This window comes from Lissotriton helveticus, chromosome 8 (genome assembly GCF_964261635.1).
Source record: "Lissotriton helveticus chromosome 8, aLisHel1.1, whole genome shotgun sequence".
NCBI lineage: Eukaryota > Metazoa > Chordata > Amphibia > Caudata > Salamandridae > Lissotriton > Lissotriton helveticus.
Window position 1 is genome coordinate 43,305,997 of NC_136069.1, and position 17,032 is coordinate 43,323,028.

The window sequence follows — 17,032 nt, forward strand, 5'->3', positions numbered from 1 at the left end:
AACATGGCCACATTCCAAAAACCAAAATAAAATTGCTATTTACATTAGTTTAAATAAATGTACCCGGCAGGACCTCTCAAACTCACCCTCCTCAGGGGCTACAAGGTGTCACAACTCTCGGCTCATGGCCTTTCACAGGTGACGTCCCAGGGTCCTTGCACTCACCCAGGTGCCAGCCTCTCTTCTTCACCCATCTTGTCGCTTTGTGTTACTGTCACAGTGTTTCTGAAGATCTGCCACTGATCATGGCGCTTGGACCAGGCCTGTTGGATGAGATTATAGTTCACAGAGTCCCACCCAACATAGGATCACAAGGGTTAGCAGGTATAAAAATATAATTTAAATCCGTACATTATTAATATAAATTCAATGCAACTAATATAAACGCGTCTAAAAAATTCTCGTGCAATTCAGTTCTAAAATACTTTTGAGGAAACAAGAGCAAAACTGCTGAGTTTAAATTGCTTTCAGGGGTTGCACACGAACTGTAGCACTTCCAGAACCACCAACAAACCGAGTTAGGATTGAGGATGTAGCCTAACGACTAGACTGGCCGATCTAAAAGCTGATGAACAGGATTTGAGTCTCAGCTCAAAAATATCCTGTGATTCTGGGCAAATCACTCAATCTCTCCCTGCCTAAAAACGAACGTGTCCGTCTGTAGTGTGACTGAGGTTCATATAAATCGCTCTTATACCTTTGGTTCAGTTTGTGCTATTATAAAACTGCAAAATAAGCATAAAATGTCCAGTAAGAGCCCGCCCCCTGCTGGAGCTGTCAGTACAAAGGATTACTGTCTGAGCATGCGCAGAACACCAGGTCTCTCTGAGCATGCGTGGAACTCAGTTTTTTCTGTGAGCATGCGCAGTCCTAGTATCCTTGGTCTGCGCCTGCGCACTCGCCCCGTCTCCATCCTGCTCTGCTGTCGGTGTTGTTCCTCCTCCTTCCTCGGAGCCGCTCTCGGGTCTCGGTTCACGCGAAAAAAATGACAAAGAAAGGACCGGAGGAATGAGGGGCAGGAAACCAGAACATGTGAGTGATGGTGTGTGCAGAGACTCTCAGGGCTGAGTTTAAAGCGTTTCAAGGTTTTTTTTTTACACTAACTGTGGCACTTCCGGTTTGTGGCACTTCCGGAAACACACCGCAGCGGGGGGGGGGGGTGTAACGGCCAGAGCTGCCGACCTTAGAGCTGGGGAATGTAGTCTCGAGGTCCTGTGATTCTGGGCAAATCACTCAACCTCTCCTGTCTATAAAACGAATGTGCTAAACACATCTCTGCTGAAGCCAGTGGTTTATCGGTGGAGCCAGGGTGTGTCCTTGTGGTGTCGAAGAAACAGCAGACACGCAATTGAAGATTAATTATTTACTTTATTACTCACGAGCTTGCGAGAGGTGAACAGCTGGCAGCACCGAGGGGGGAGTCCGAAGGGCGAGGGGTGACGTCACATAAATACTCAACCAGCGTTCTACATGACATGGGGAACAGCCCCTGGGAGGGGGGCAAGGGAAAGGAAGATTAGAGCTAAAACATTCCTCATCCCTGCCCTGTTAAAGAACAACAAATGGTGCAAAGCTCTGTCGACAACAAAGCTTGTACCTTACTCACTCCTCAGGCAGATGTAAAGTCTGTGAAAAGTTTGCTGTCGAGGAAAGATGCTGCACTGTGGCCTTGTGAGTCGCCTCAGATGAGGGTCCATTCAGTTTGATAGAACTAGAGTCAGTCCCCATGGAAGACACGCCTTTCTGAGTGGTGTTGAGAGTGGTGACCGATGAAACCTACAGCGCTGTCATCTGTCCTTGGTACCTCGTTTGGGAGTCCTTTTCAGTAGCCAGCTTATTTCCAGGTCTCTGCTCTGCTGTCGGTGCTGTTCCTCCTCCTACCTCGGAGCCGCTCTGATTCAAGGAGGCTGATTCAAGGCCGACCCTGAGCTGGGGCTGATTCAAGGCCGACCCTGAGCTGGGGCTGATTCAAGGCCGACCCTGAGCTGGGGCTGATTCAAGGCCGACCCTGAGCTGGGGCTGATTCAAGGTCGACCCTGAGCTCGGGCTGATTCAAGGCCGACCCTGAGCTGAGGCTGATTGAAGGACCCTGAGCTGAGGCTGATTCAAAGACCCTGAGCTGAGGCTGGAAAGGCCAAGAGCTCAATTCAGTGCTCCAATATTTGTTAAAGAGCAGGTTGGGATATTTTTGAAGGAATTTAATTTTGTATTCACAGTTTTATGAATTTGTTTGAAAGGGGGAAAATACTGATTTTACAAATGTTTGTTTTTTATTGGCTTTGAGATAATAAAACTGGTCATTCTGGTTGAAGCACTGGCCAGGTGACCATCCTGTACACAATATTGCATACAGTAATTTACTCGGGATTATGAAAATGGTCCCACTGTAGTTGGTTTACTGTGATACATTAACCCCAAACCTGTAAAAAAAAAAAGGAGGCTTTATTTCACTGATTAGGTCACCTCATGAGAGAAACCTCTCTATTCAGTTGGCACCAGACAGAGCCGGCCTTTGCTAAGATAGCGCCCTAGACGAGGGCGGAGGAAAACAATGGCGCTCTTGCTGATGGTAGTGAATTAATTGATGCAGCTGGGTGTCCGTTTTTGTTCTCTGGACAATATATGGAAGAGCAGGGAGTGGCCCCGGACACAAACATCCCTGCACCTCCCCCATCTCACCTATATCACTGATAGCTTAGCTGCCTCATGCAATTTATAGTTTTGTGGATGTGTGTCAGCAGAGGTCAGAGGATGAAGGCGGGGCAAAGAATGGGGCTAAAAGGGTATTAAAAACATCACCTGTGATATGATAATGAAGGAATAAAACCACTTTTAACATGCAAATCAGACAGAAAAGATCAGGCAGTGTCAAGGGCAAGGATGGAGCACGCTGAGAAGGTGCTGTAGTTGGGAGGGCTTGCCTTCAGCAACTGAAGCGCCACTATTCTGATGGGGCAAAAGACACAGATTATGGACAGAATGCAGAGCAAATCAAACATTTAACCCAGTCAAGAGATCTGAATAAAATCCATTGCTCTTTTGCTCCCATGCCACCCCAGTTTAAGCTCGTCCATATGCAAATCAGTCTTGACCTTGCTCCTCATGGGAACATTCCAGCCCGAACTGCCAAGTCAGACCCTCCTGGACTGGAAACAAGCATCCTGGGGTTGTTTTCAGAACGTCACTCTTCATCAGCCAGGCTAGCTTGAATCCAGTGGCACGAGCTGGACTGTTCCCATGAGAAACAGGATCAAGACTGATTTGCATATGGCTGGGTCAAAACAGGGGTGGCATGACGAGCAAAAGAACAATGGGTTTAACCCAGATCTCTTGACTGTGGGTGAATGTTTTATTCGCTCTGCATTCCATCCATGACCTCTGTGTCTTTTGCTTTCTCACCCTAAGTGCACCAGGTATACTCAGACGTGGGTCCCGGGCTCACTTTGCCACTGGATTCAAGCTAGCCTGGCTGATGAGGGGTGATGCTCACGTTTGAAAATATTAGTGCCCTGTACAACCTATCAAAACATTCTCTTGAATCATAAATATGATCTAAAACAAGCCTCTGAAAAATGCTGTACACTTGCAGGGGCAAAGATTGATCGCTGGGTCACTGGCAGCCTCTAGCCTGTTGTATATATTATGCTCTCTCCTACAGCATCTCCCAATAACAATTCTATTAGAGCGTTATTATTGGCTGAGTATTATCCCCAGTGTTGCTTCTTGGCTGTGATTATGCGCCCACTTGCTTATAGGTGAATAATATTCCTCAATATTCAATTGAAAGCGGCAATAAATTCATTGGATATCACATTAGGGCTTGCTGTGTATGAGACCATGGCAAGCCCAAGTTTGTGCGAACTATCTGGACCATATGCGGAACCATCTGATGTCTGTAATCCTGTGTAGGAGCTGTTTCAAAGAGCTTAGTCATTTATGTACTATGACTGAGGACAGTGCATTGCTGCCCAAACTGAAACAGACTGCTTTGGAATAGTTTGGTAGATTATGTTCAAGATTTTTTTTTATTTTAGACCCAACTGCTGTATGTAGCTTATTAGACCTTTTTTAAAATCCGTGTTAAACCTATGTACATATTCTAAAGGGTGGAAAGGAAGATTATTTTTATTGGCACATTTATTATGGTCAAATTTGCAAGGGCTCTTTTATTCTCAAACACATGAAATGCACAATTTGAGACTGCCCTTGAAGTTTGCAGATTACAATTTATTTTCTCTATAATTTTTAGGTCTCGTACCTGGTGATTACAGTGCGAAAGCGCTGTCCCGCCTGCGAGACCTATAGTTACCGGCTCTGCTTCCCAGGAGACAGGAGATGGGCACGCGCATCCGGAATCGGATCAGGTCGTGTGCGGGCAGCATGCCGGAAACACGCACGCGCACACACACACGCGCACACACACAGACACACAGACACGCGCACACACACAGACACGCGCACACACAGACACACACGCGCACACACACAGACACACACGCGCACACGCATGCGCGCACACACACAGACACACGTGCACACACACACGCACGCAAGCACACGCACACAGACACATTCGCAAACACACACACGCGCGCGCTCACACCCCCTACAGCTCACCGGGATCTTACCACTACAGGCTCTGTCACTCCGCCGCATCAGCGTACCACACTGGTTATCCCTCTCTCCCTCGTCAGCGGGTCGGTGTCGGCAGTAGGCGGGGCTCTCCACGAGTACAGGAGCCCCGCTAGCTTATTGTGCACGAGGGGGCCCGCATTACATTTGTGACGTGCCCCCTTGCACCCCAAAACCGTATGACCGTCCTGGTCCATCCTTTTCACGGGCAGGCAAGCTGAGCAGTACTAGAGTAAAAAAAAAAGCGACACGTTACCAGACTCTCTTAAAGTGTAAGGACCCAAAGTCATCCGCACTGCCCTGGAAATAACCAAATAAACAAATATCCATGAATTTCATGAGGCAGCCAGGCATTCCCAAACAGGTCGAAACAGTCTGCCCTTGCATCGCCTCTGCCTCGGCAATCGTCTCTTTTCTTTGGCAAAGTCTTCGACACCGAGAGCGTCTTATGGAGATTTGCATCAGCCCCGATGCCTCCCAAGGGGGCGCGGAATAGATTAAACACCCTTGCAAGTACACAGAGGAGTGCATTGATACTGGTCACCCTGCTGTCCTCCTGCTCCTGTGTGAGCACCATGGCCCTGGCAGTTCCCATCCACGGCGCTGCTCTCTGTACAAAGGCCTTGTATGTTCACCCTCACACTTCCGGTGGCGCTGTCTTTGTTGTGAGAGCCAGTACTGATTATACTGAGCCTGCCCTGGAGGCCCCCTGCTATCCTGGAGCGCAGCCAGGCTCGGCTCTTAGTGTATACTGTGCAGAGTAGCGGGGAGCGCGAGCCTATGAATGGAAACTGAAGGCTGCAATAACACTAGGAGTGCTGACACCAGGGGGCTCTCTCTCGCTACCAACTCCACAGCGAGCATCTTGTGTGCGCCGGAATGCGACCCACGAGGAAATATATCGCCATATATTGCAGCGTGCCCAGAAGCGAGAGGGCGGCCTGAGCTGTGCAGTACTTGGGTTCATTCTCCGCACGTACACAACTGGACAATATCTCAATGTAGAGCGTTGCAAGAAAGAACCTGCCTTGGTACGTTTTAAGTACGACTTTTTGTTTATTAAAAAAAACTGAACTAAAAATTGAACAACCTGATTCTGACTTTCCTCATCGAACGCAAAGAAATCCTCAGCCAACCTCTATCATCTACCACATGTGGATGTGTTTGTTTTCACATGGAGTCACATGTTCTAAATTGATTTTAGTGCAGTTCTCTGCTCGGTATAAACTTCTTTTTTATGGTTTAAATCTTTTTATTATTTTAGCAACAAGGTACAATCATCCCACCTACATGCACTGGCCAGTGGGGATCAACAAAACATGAGAGGGTAACCAAGAGGAAATGGGAAAGAGACATTTGGAAGTGCGGGCGTTTATGGGGTAAGGTAATGATGGGTTGACAACCTGAAAGAAGTCAGGCACCGGACACAAAGTAAAACAGGATGGGGTGAGAGCGAGTGAGGACGACAGGCCATTTCCAGGCTCAGATAGGGACATGCTCAGGGTGTGTCAGGTGGAGGACACGCAGTTACCCCGGGCAAGTCAATTCTCTAATTTCGTCTGAAAGGTGCTGTATACACGTATGCAGTAACATGTTGGTCACTACTACTGTCAACTTCTCCATTCCCAATAGCACCCACAGTTTATGCAGCCAGTCCAGTCTCGTCTGGATTGCATCCGAGCCCCAGTAAGAACGCATAAGTTGCTTGGCCGCATCAAGCACTAAGGTAATCGTGCGCCCCTTTGCAGATTTTAAGGGATATGTCAGGGTGGTTCAGAAGTCCCAGTGGGATGTAGCTATGGAATCTGGGGAGTTCAGTGTCATATATTTCGTCCACAGCTGCTAACACCTCTGTCAAAAAGGAGTTTATTTTGGGGCAATGTCAACGAATATGCATAAGGGTGCCAGTCTGGCCGCAGTACTACCAACAGGTACTGTCCCTGCCCACCTTCCACTGAGCGACCAGTGGCCTGTGTGAAGTACCAATAATGTGCGATTTTAGAAGCATTTCTTTGCTGCATCAACCGTAAGCAGAAGTGAGGGCTCTGTGTAGAATATCACCTCATTCTTTTGTGGTAATGTGCGTTCGCATTCCCCCTCCCAGCGTCACTGAGCAGGTGTTTTCAAGGGTGTCTGCGGTGCATTGAGGAATGTGTATATGTCGGAGAGAAGTTGTTTATCTGAGGAGCATGTATGGACCCATTTTCCGAAGGGTGTGGGAGTTCTACCTGCATGGGGGAAAATCAAGTGCTGTGAAACCCAATGGCGGTATATTGCCAGCATGCAGTGAATAGGAGACCATTAAACTTCTTTTTAGATCGAGCCGTGGCAGCGCATGCTCTGCTCTGCGAAGAATGCTGTATTGAGGTAGGGACTTGAAGCTCTGCACACTCTACGCCCACATTTTTCATTGGCTTGTGTCATTGTCCAGTGTCATTGTCCACTATTGCTGTTCATTGGGCAAAAGGCTTAGTAGTCCCTCCTTAGTACCGCCCTGTCTCAGTTTGTAACATCTCATGGCGACACCCCCTGTTACGAGTGTTCTTACTCGGTAGGCTTTAATTACATACTGGATTGTAAATGACAGTGCCTTTTATTTATCTGATTTTAAAAACAACACATAAATAAAAGGCATTGTCATTAACAATGCCAATAGCTCAAACTTTCAAAAATGCGAGACCTATTGCATTGCAAATGCTTATTTCATTTAGCAGGTGTGAAAGGGGGAGAGCTCGGGACTCTGATAACAAACCTGCATCATAGGTAAATGTGTCACAATATTAGTGGGAACTTTTAAAGGCTGAAAACAAGAACTTATATGTTCACCACCTTCAACTGTAAAACATTATTCTTAGTTAAGGTTATCCACACTACTTGGTGCCTAGTTATCACCTTTTATTGCCTCACAAGATTTTTTTTTGTGGTAGTTTTATATAGCGCGAACCTGACACAAAGGTATCGGAGCGCTTTACATGAGCACCAGTTGTGTCACAAACAGGCACATTAATTTTGTTAGGCACTGGAAGATTAAGTGATTTGCCCAGTATCGCAGGATGTTGAGCATCCCTCTCGAGACTTGAACCCGGTTTCCCCAACTTCAAGGACAACCACTCTAGCCCCTCTGGTAACTAGAACCACTGGCAAGATTAACAATAATGTAGAACTTTGCAGACGGGCTAATTCCATTTGTTAACAGTATTTATTCACAGTAACATTCTCAATCAATACATGCATTAATTATTTCATTATTACATTAAGATTAAAAGGGTATTGAGACACCAAAGGCACACGCACATCTATTTAAATGCACATAGAATATCCTCAGTATTCATGTCATTTGTTTCTAATGTGGACGTAAAATAATGAACTTGGAAGTCTCATTTAGAATTTGGTGGGCAGGGTACTCTACCACCAATGTCTGCCCAACTAACGATCTGTTCACTCTGTTTAAAGTCCGGGGACCATCATGATTTCATTGTTGGTGTTCATGCGGGAAACAATCAATCATATAGGATTTGTAGAGCGCTGTGTATTCAGGCGCTGAGGGGGGATGCTGCTGGGATGAGTTAATTAAAAAGCCAAGTCTTTAGGACCTTCTTAACCGCATGCGTGCGGTAGGATTTCCGCCCGTACGCTGGGTTTTAGGGATTCGCACTTTACATGACGAGCTGGGCTCGTCATGAGCGTGCGAGGAGGCTACCTCATGACGAGCCCAGCTCGTCATCAGCGTCGAAGGGGTTAATCTCCTGCAGTGTGTGGAAGTATGGAGGTGGAGGAGGCGGCCATTCCAGGACTTGGCTGACAGGTGTGAGAATGCGCAGCCACCGCTTGCTTCTGTGTATGCAGGGAGTGTGAGCCAGAAAGAGTGATGAGAAACGAAGTATGCGGGTAGGTTGGTGGAGGTTCACCCTATGGTTGAGGTAGGATAGGCCCTTGTTATGAATGGCTTTGTAGGCGTGGCTGAGCAGTTTGAATTGGAGCCGTTTGCTGATGGGGAGCCAGTGTATGACTTTGAGGTGGGGGAGATGTGGGTCTGCCTAGGGAGATCGAGAATGAGCCCGGCTGCTGCTTTTGTATGATCTGGAGTCTGGTTAGTAGTTGAGGTGATTCCCACGTAGAGGGAGTTGCCACAGTCCAGGCAGCTGGTGAGGAGGGCTTGGGTGACGGTGCGTCTGATTTCGAAGGGGAGCCATTTGAAGATTTTCTTGGGCAAGCGCAGGGTGAGAATGCAAGAGGATGAGTTTATCTGCTTCTTTGTCGAGAGCTTGCTGTTGAGTATTATTCTGAGGTATTTAGCATGCTGTGTGGGTGCGAGCCAAGCTTTGTTGGCCACCAGAAGTCGTCCCACAGGGAGTTGCTGCTCCCGAAGATGAGTATTTCTGTTATGTCTGTATTGAGTTTGAGGCTTCTACTATGCATCCAGCCTGCAACATTGGCCATGCACCTGTAGTCAGTGTAGGAGTTTATGTTCATGCCGTGGGATCTGACCAGGGTGGTCAGGGGTGTCATGTAAGTGTTGAAAAGGATTGGACTTAGAGAGGATCCTTGTGGAATTCCAAAGATTGTTTTTGGTCCCGAGGTGAAAGGAGTGAAGCGGACGATTTATATTAGTCTAGAGAGTAATGAAGAGACCCATTAGAGGTATTTCCCTTGGATTCCCAGTTCGTGGAGGCTGAATAGGAGGGTGTAGTGGGACACAGTGTTTAAAGCTGCAGAGAGATCGAGGAGGATAAGGGCGGTGGTCTCTCCCCTGTCTAGTAGGGTCCTGATGTCATCTGGAGTTTCAATCTGGGCAGTCTTAGTGCTGTGAATTGCGGGAATCCAGATTGGAAGAGCTCTAGAAGGTTGTTTTTTCCAGATAAGAGGCGAATTGGAGGTTTATTGCTTTCTTTGGCGTTGGGGTCTGCGGTGGGTTTTTTGAGGAGCGGTTTGATTTCTGCATGTTTCCATCCTTCAGAGAAGATGTAAATGCGATGGAAGCTTTTATGATTGTGGTGAGCACCTTCCTGATGGTGCTTTGTTCTAGGTTGAACATGTGGTGGGGGTAAGAATCTTCGCGAGCGCCTGAGTGGATGGAGCCTAAGATGGCAGCAGTTGTATCCACAGATAGAGGTTCTCACGGATTTAGTGAACTTTCCTGGGGGTCGGGTTACTGAAAAGCCTATTGAGTTTGGTTATCGGCGTTTGGGGGTTAAAGCTCTCATAGATGCTTGTGATTTTGGTGTTGAAGAAGTTGGCGAGGGTGTTGCAGAGCTCCTGCAAAGGGGTGAATGTGTTCTCTGTGGCTGTGGGGTTTGAGAACTCCTTGATGATGCAGAATAGTTCCTTGCTGTAGTTTGAGCTGTCGTTCAGGTGAAGGACCTGGGTGTTTGTTTTGGTGGCTTTGAACTGGTGGTGGTAACTGTTGAGGGCTAGTTTGAAGTTGTCACGGTCCGTCTTTGTTTTTTCTGGTGTGACTAATCCTTTCAAGTCACGTACAGGAGCGTTTGGGATTTAAGCTCTTGTGCGAACCAGCTGTGGTGTCTGTCGGAATTGGAGTGCTTGAGGGGGGCAACTTGGTCAATGCACGTGTTGATCCGTGCGCCGGAGTTTCCAACTGCCACCATGAGGTTGGTGATGGCATATGGGGGCTAGAATTGAGCACGAGGGAGTTGGTCCAGAGGACTTCTGTTACTTTGCTCCATTTCCTGTAGGTCTTGTTGGGGGTGGGGGGGGCAGCCGGTGTGTAGGTTGTGGTGTCCAGTGGAGTGGTCTTACCAGGTGATTTTGGTGGAGTAGCCATATTTGATTCTGTTGCTGGCTATGAATATGGTTTAAAGCAGGGGTCTCCAACCTTTTGTGTAGTGAGAGCTACTTCTGGTCAGTGAAAATTATCGTGAGCTACCAAACCCCAAGCAACTCGCACATTTTTCCGAGAGACCGCCCACGCCCATTTTCATTGACGTTAAAGGTTAAAAAAAACATTTTCTTCATAGCCCACCATACTGTGGTTTGAACACAATAGTTCCTGCGCAGAAAAATGCTGTCTGCAACCCAGGCACCCTTGCACCACGGCACAGGGGTGCCTGTGTTGGCACTAGGCAGCAGTCATGTGTGTGTCAGTGCATGCTGCATTGTACAGAAATCAAACTCCACTTACAACATAAAAGTATGACTGCCCACTAACAGCTATTATAATTATTAATTACAATATTACACAGTGCTTTAATCACTGGCCAAGCCAGCAGCTACTACTACTCAGAAGCCAACAGGGCGAGTCCGCAATGACTCAATAATTCTCATCCCGTCATCCATCAGTAAGCAGGGCACTCCCAATGCTAGTCTTTTTATTACATAATTAAGGGATGCATGCGCCTGTTGAACAGATCTCCAACACAGCATGTCATTTCTACATAGGAGTCTCGAGTCAAGAGCCATGAACTACTAAGCCACCGTCCTGCATTTTATGTTTGGTTCGATTCATTGCCAGACATTTACTAAAGCAGCATTTTAAAGCAGAATTCTTAACTGCCTTACTCTTATTCACCTGACGCCCTCTCTCCAATACACCAACTGTGTGTAATTGAGGTTGTCAAAACAGCAGGTGGGTTCAGCATTTGAGCAGCACACATGAAGCAATAATAAAATCATATGTGTGATGCACAATGCAAGGTGTACATTTTGACATTGAGATCACCAAATCCACAACGACATACAAATACTGCAAATCAAGCTAAATGGCTCACAAAACGGTAGTTGGTTGTGTTGCTGAAAAAAGACAGTACTTTTGGCAGGTATGCCTGGGTTAGACCTCTGTGAACGCCAGCCTCTTTTCAGCAAACTGAAGCGATTTATGTCTACTCTACTCTGAACGATGTTGATTAATGAACAATATTAGGATAGTAAAGTTCACCCACAATCCCCTCGGGGTGAGGGAAGTGCAGAATGGGGAAATGACTATGGCACAAGGACTCTGCATTGGTGGGGACTACGAGTCCCAGGTCGACATCTGTGGCAAAGGAGTGGGGCCAGTAACTCTCCTGTGCTATAACGCAGGGATATTTAATGTTACTACTCTGGATGCAATGACGGAAGCAGGTAAATACCAGTCGGTTGGCACACTATGCTAAGCACAGGTGTTGAGCTTTTATTAGGTGTTTTTAACGCTTGCCCTTCTTAATTACATAGGCCGCACCTGAGAGACCCCCCAGTTTTTTCATCCCACTTAAAGCCCTGCTCAAAAGGCGTGTACAGCACATAACGCTCGGGCAGCAGCATCAGTACAACTTCAAGCTTTATAACAGGTACCAGTCAGTTGTGCACACCAGTGTATATGTGAGGAGGCCCTGTGCAGAGAGTCCCGCAGACAGTGCGGGCAGACAGACTTGTGGTTAGTGATACAGAGGGAGAGGAGGAGCATGTGTGGGCCGTCTACAAAGGATGTGGGTTGGTTGATTGTCTGTGCCTGTGATTGTCAGTGGCACTTATGAGGATCTGTATTTAACATTGTCAACGTTCTTAGTATCTCTTGTGGCTGGCATAGGGCCTCGAAGTGCTGACTGTGGTTCTATGAGGGACAGAGCAGGCCTGAGAGTTCAGTGCAGAAATACTATTTTATTTGCACACCGGAAATATGCATAAGCAGCACAAAATACAACAAAACAGCCTCCCAAGTCTGTACAGTACACATAATAACGTTTGCATTTATCTTAAAAGGGCAACACTACACTGAGCAAAACAGCGTTTCGAAGAGACGGTTACAAGATATGCGCAGCAAAAAACAAATACAATTTAGGAAAGAAAATAAAATGAAGCAAGGTTTGCTCCGAGGCATGGTCACAAGGATAGACACCTCAATGGTCAACAATAGGAAAACCAATGGCTAGGGAACCAAATGATGGACTGGGCCTGACCTATCACGAAGCAGAAGTGACCTTTCGCGTCTTTTGCAAGTGGGGTAGGGCTCCATGCCAATGTTATTTTTTTTCAAATGTACGTCGTAGTAAGTTAAATATGTAAAGTACTTTCATATTACTTTCCGTGCTCTCCATTTACGCTGCTACCACCTCTTTTCGAGGTACAGTAATGTCACAGCCCCTTTATCCTCCTTGCAAGGCAGCCAGGTTCTTTTTAAAGTTAATGGATTCAACATAAGCTTCCAGGCCAGGGAAAAACTACTAAGTCAGAAGACAAGGGCGGTGGACCCGCTACCGAGGATTGTTAACACATCCCTGTTAACACCTGCAGACCTCCCGAGGCTTCTCCGGGAGCAACGTTTCTTTTTACTTGTCTGGGCTCGGCGCGGCAGTTCTCTGGCTCCTCCCCCCCCTGGCAATCGGTTAAAGGCTCATTCCTGTCTGCTCGCCTCAACCTGCAGACCTCCCGAGGCTTCTCCGGAGGCAACGTTTCTTTTTACTTGTGACTTTTAGACTTTGTTCACCTGCTCATTTGCACTGCCATAAGCGCTCAGGACCCAGCGCTCAGTTCCTCCCTGGCTGCCCTCTCTCCTGCACGCGACCCAGACCGCCAGACCGCCTCCGCTGATCGCCCCCTCCTTGCCTGGCTCTCGGAGTGGGACGGGCGGCTCCTCCATCTTGGGCGGGTCTGGGCTCGGCGTGGCAGTTCTCTGGCTCCTCCCCCCCTGGCAATCAGTTAAAGGCTCATTCCTGTCTGCTCGCCTCAACCTGCAGACCTCCCGAGGCTTCTCCGGGAGCAACGTTTCTTTTTACTTGTGACTTTTAGACTTTGCTCACCTGCTCATTTGCACTGCCATAAGCGCTCAGGACCCAGCGCTCAGTTCCTCCCTGGCTGCCCTCTCTCCTGCACGCGACCCAGACCGCCTCCGCTGATCGCCCCCTCCTTGCCTGGCTCTCGGAGTGGGACGGGCGGCTCCTCCATCTTGGGCGGGTCTGGGCTCGGCGCGGCAGTTCTCTGGCTCCTCCCCCCCTGCCACGCCCCCCTGACCCTTTTTCCTCATGTGTCCCTATATAATGGCTCCTCCTTTCCGGCGGCGCCGCGGACAGGCGCAGCGGGCGCGACGAAGGCGCGCCGAAGTTGCGCCTAAGTTAAGCCCGTCTGCGCCCGTCCGCGGCCAACCGGGGCTAGGGGTACGTCACTCTGCCCAAATCATCACTTACACTTCCTCCCAACTCCGCAGTGTTCATGGCCCGTGGCCTTTGCCCGCCTCCACTTGCTCTCGCATATCTTCACTTGATCTGTCCCCTGTCTCCTTGTCTTCCCGCCCTCTCGTTCCCCCCACTCCCCTTCATTTCCCCAGAGAGGATACCAGCCTAGTTTCACTTAGGACTCTTTCGGCCGATTATCTTAACACCCGGTCAGCAGTGGCCCACTCACACGAACTGTCGGTGCTGCTGGACCTTTACGCACCTGATCTCCTCTTCCTAACAGAGACTTGGTTTAGTGATGATTCTCTCCCTGCCCTATTGGCCACTCTCCCTGCTCCATACTATGCTCTACGAGCAGACCGTTCTGCTGGTAGGACTGGGGGTGGCGTAGCGGTCATTACCCGGGCTGACCTCCCCTTCCAACTTCTATCTCTGCCAGATATCGCCACAACAGAGTACCTTGCCATTCGTACCACATCTACCCTCCCCCCTCTTACTTGTATTCTCACTTACCGGCCCCCTCAGTCACCTTTACTCTTTCTCTCTGATTTTCAGGAGGTACTGGCCACACTTACGGTCAATAACTCTTCCATCTTATTATTGGGAAACTTTAACTTTTGGCCTTCAGATCCAGCGGAATGTCCATCCTCAAGAGAGTTTTCAGATACACTTCAATCCCTTAATTTTGTGTCACATGTTCATTCTCCCACTCACGTCAAAGGACATATTTTAGATCAGATTTGGTCCTTGAACTGTCCGGTAGACTCTCTGTCCATCTTACCCTGCACCTGGTCTGACCATCATTTGATTTCGTTTACTCTTCCCATTAACCCTACCGTTAGGCCCCCGCTCCCAAAGAATGTTTGGGTCCGCTCATGGAGCCGAGTGGATCCGGAGAATTTATCCGCATTGTTAATTTCTTCCTACCCTACCCTACAAGGCCTATCCACCCTTTCTCAGGCCGCTGCTATTGAACACTGGCTCTCCTCAGGCTGTGATTACATCAAAGCGGGAGAAGGATGCCAACTTGTGGTTTAACGAGGATCTTAAGACCATCAAACTAGCGGTACGCCGAGCCGAGCGTGCCTGGAGGAGGAATTATTGTCCCTTACTCAGATTTGAGTTCACCACTCTCCTGGCTCAATACAAGGAGGCCATTTTGGTGGCAAAAACAGCTTACTTCTCCTCTAAGATTCTTACAGCTGAGAATCAACCGAGGGAAATTTTTTCGATTGTCCACAATTTGGCATTCTCCGATAGGACATCTCTTAAGCCCTCCCCTTCCCAGGACCTTTGTCACTCCTTAAATAATTTCTTTATTGAGAAGATTGCTATCATCAAAGCCAATATTCCCTCACCTTCCCCGACTTTTGTTGACCCTCAGTGTCCTCCACCTAAGGGACAACTCGATGCCCTTCCCCTCCTGACCAAGGAGGCGGAGAAAGAGGGGGGCTCGCCGGGGCGCAGACCGGGGCTGGGTCGCGCCTAGCCCCAAAGAGATGCGACAGGAGCGGTAGGAAACGCTTGAGGCGGTTGCGACATTGGGAGTGGTGAACAATGCTGCCTGCTTGGACCCCCGACCGCAGAGTGACCTGGACGTAAGTGTTTCATCCTCCCCATCCACTGAGCTGTCAGAGGACTTGGGCCTACCCGTGGTGACGCCCCAGACAGCTGACCACATTGTGTGACTGGATAATAAGATATGGTTGCCAGACTGAAGACTCTGTTCTAAATGTACTGATTCTTATATCCTTTATAAGATTGCTGCTACGCGTGCTGCCAGAATGCGTCATTGGCCTCCTATGTTGGTGCTGACTTAGAAGTATGTGCCGCTTAGAGTATATAGGAGCGCTTCCAGGCTCGCAGTTGGGTGGCGCTGAGTGCCTGGCGCGTACTGGGGCCCGCTATGGGTAGCGCGCACTAACTCTGCGCGATCTTCATTTTAGCAGTCCCTATGCACCTCTTAGATGTCTAAGGGCCCTGGGTAGGGGTGTACCTTAGATTGATTGCTGGCTGCCCGCTCCACCGCATATCCATTGCGCTGAGACAACACTTTACTGAGTGGTAGATCTATTTTTGGTTTGGGCATATGCCCCGTTGGGAACTCGCCCACTCTGTAACACTGTTAGTTGTAGTTTATATGTTTCAGAAGCGGCACACTGATCCCCCCCCCCCCCGAGAGGCTACCCGCAGGCCCCATTTGAGACGCCCCCTGACCCCAGGCGGCTGCACTGCGACCCAACGCATGGCGCGCACTAACATAATGACCTGGAACATCAGCGGTATGCACGCCCCATCACGCCGCTATTCTGTCTTCTCCTATCTACAGCGTCACGGGGTGGGGATTGCACTCCTTCAGGAAACGCACATGACCCAGGTGGAGCTCGACAGGCTCCGTAGACGCTGGAGGGGGGGCAAATATATGGCATGACCTTCTCTGCGCATGCGCGCGGTACGTTGATTTGGGTGAGGGCTGGTGTCCCCTTTGCCTGCGAAGACACTCAGGTGGACCCGGAGGCGAGATACTCCCTAGCAAGGGGGAGGCTAAATGGTCAGGAAGTCCTACTGCGTTCCTTGTATGCACCTAACACAGATCAGTCCTCCTTCCTGGCAAACCTAAATCGCATCCTTCATCCTTTGACTGCCTGGAGTGGGGTTTCCTGTGGTCGGTGCTGGAGAAATATGAGCTCGACGTAGACTTCCTGCGGATGGTTGACCTTTTATATCGAAATACGGTGGTCTGTGTGAGACTGGGGCCATATGTCTCGGAGGCAGTGGTGGTGGGCAGAGGCACCCAGCAGGAGTGCCCTCTGTCTTCACTGCTCTACACACTGGCCATGGAGCCCCTGGCCTCGGCCATGAGGCAGACTCTGGGAGACGGCAACCACCTGGGCGATGCCACTCATCAGGTATCACTATACGCTGACTATCTTTTGGTGTTCGTAAGGGGTGTGGGACACAAACCGGAGAAGTTAGCCCACTTGCTGAGCCGCTTCGCCGTTGTCTCTGGGCTTCGGGTGAACGCCGGCAAGTCCTGCCTCAATGCATTTAGTAGTGAAGTTGACGATCCAGAATACCACCTTCATGGCACAAGAGTCCAATGGAAAGCAGACACCTTTAAGTACCTGGAGATCCAGATTTATCGTCAGCCGGCTGACCTATTTGATGGGAACCTGGGACGAGCGGTGGCAGCGCTCAGATCCCAGATCTGCTTCTGGTCCACACTCCCGCTGACACCCACAGGCAGGGTGGCTCTTGCCAAAATGGTCATGCTCCCCTGCCTTCTGTACTACTTT

General features: G+C 49.0%; 1 protein-coding gene across 1 annotated transcript in view; it reads left to right on the forward strand.

Annotated features, from left to right (window-relative positions):
- The first annotated feature begins 904 nt into the window (after positions 1 to 904).
- Positions 905 to 17,032, forward strand: part of LOC144773703 (uncharacterized) — a 124,165-nt gene continuing 108,037 nt past the window's right edge. Inside the window, 1 exon segment of the mRNA XM_078658847.1 lies at positions 905 to 1,032. The gene's annotated coding sequence lies outside the window, so the exon portion shown is untranslated.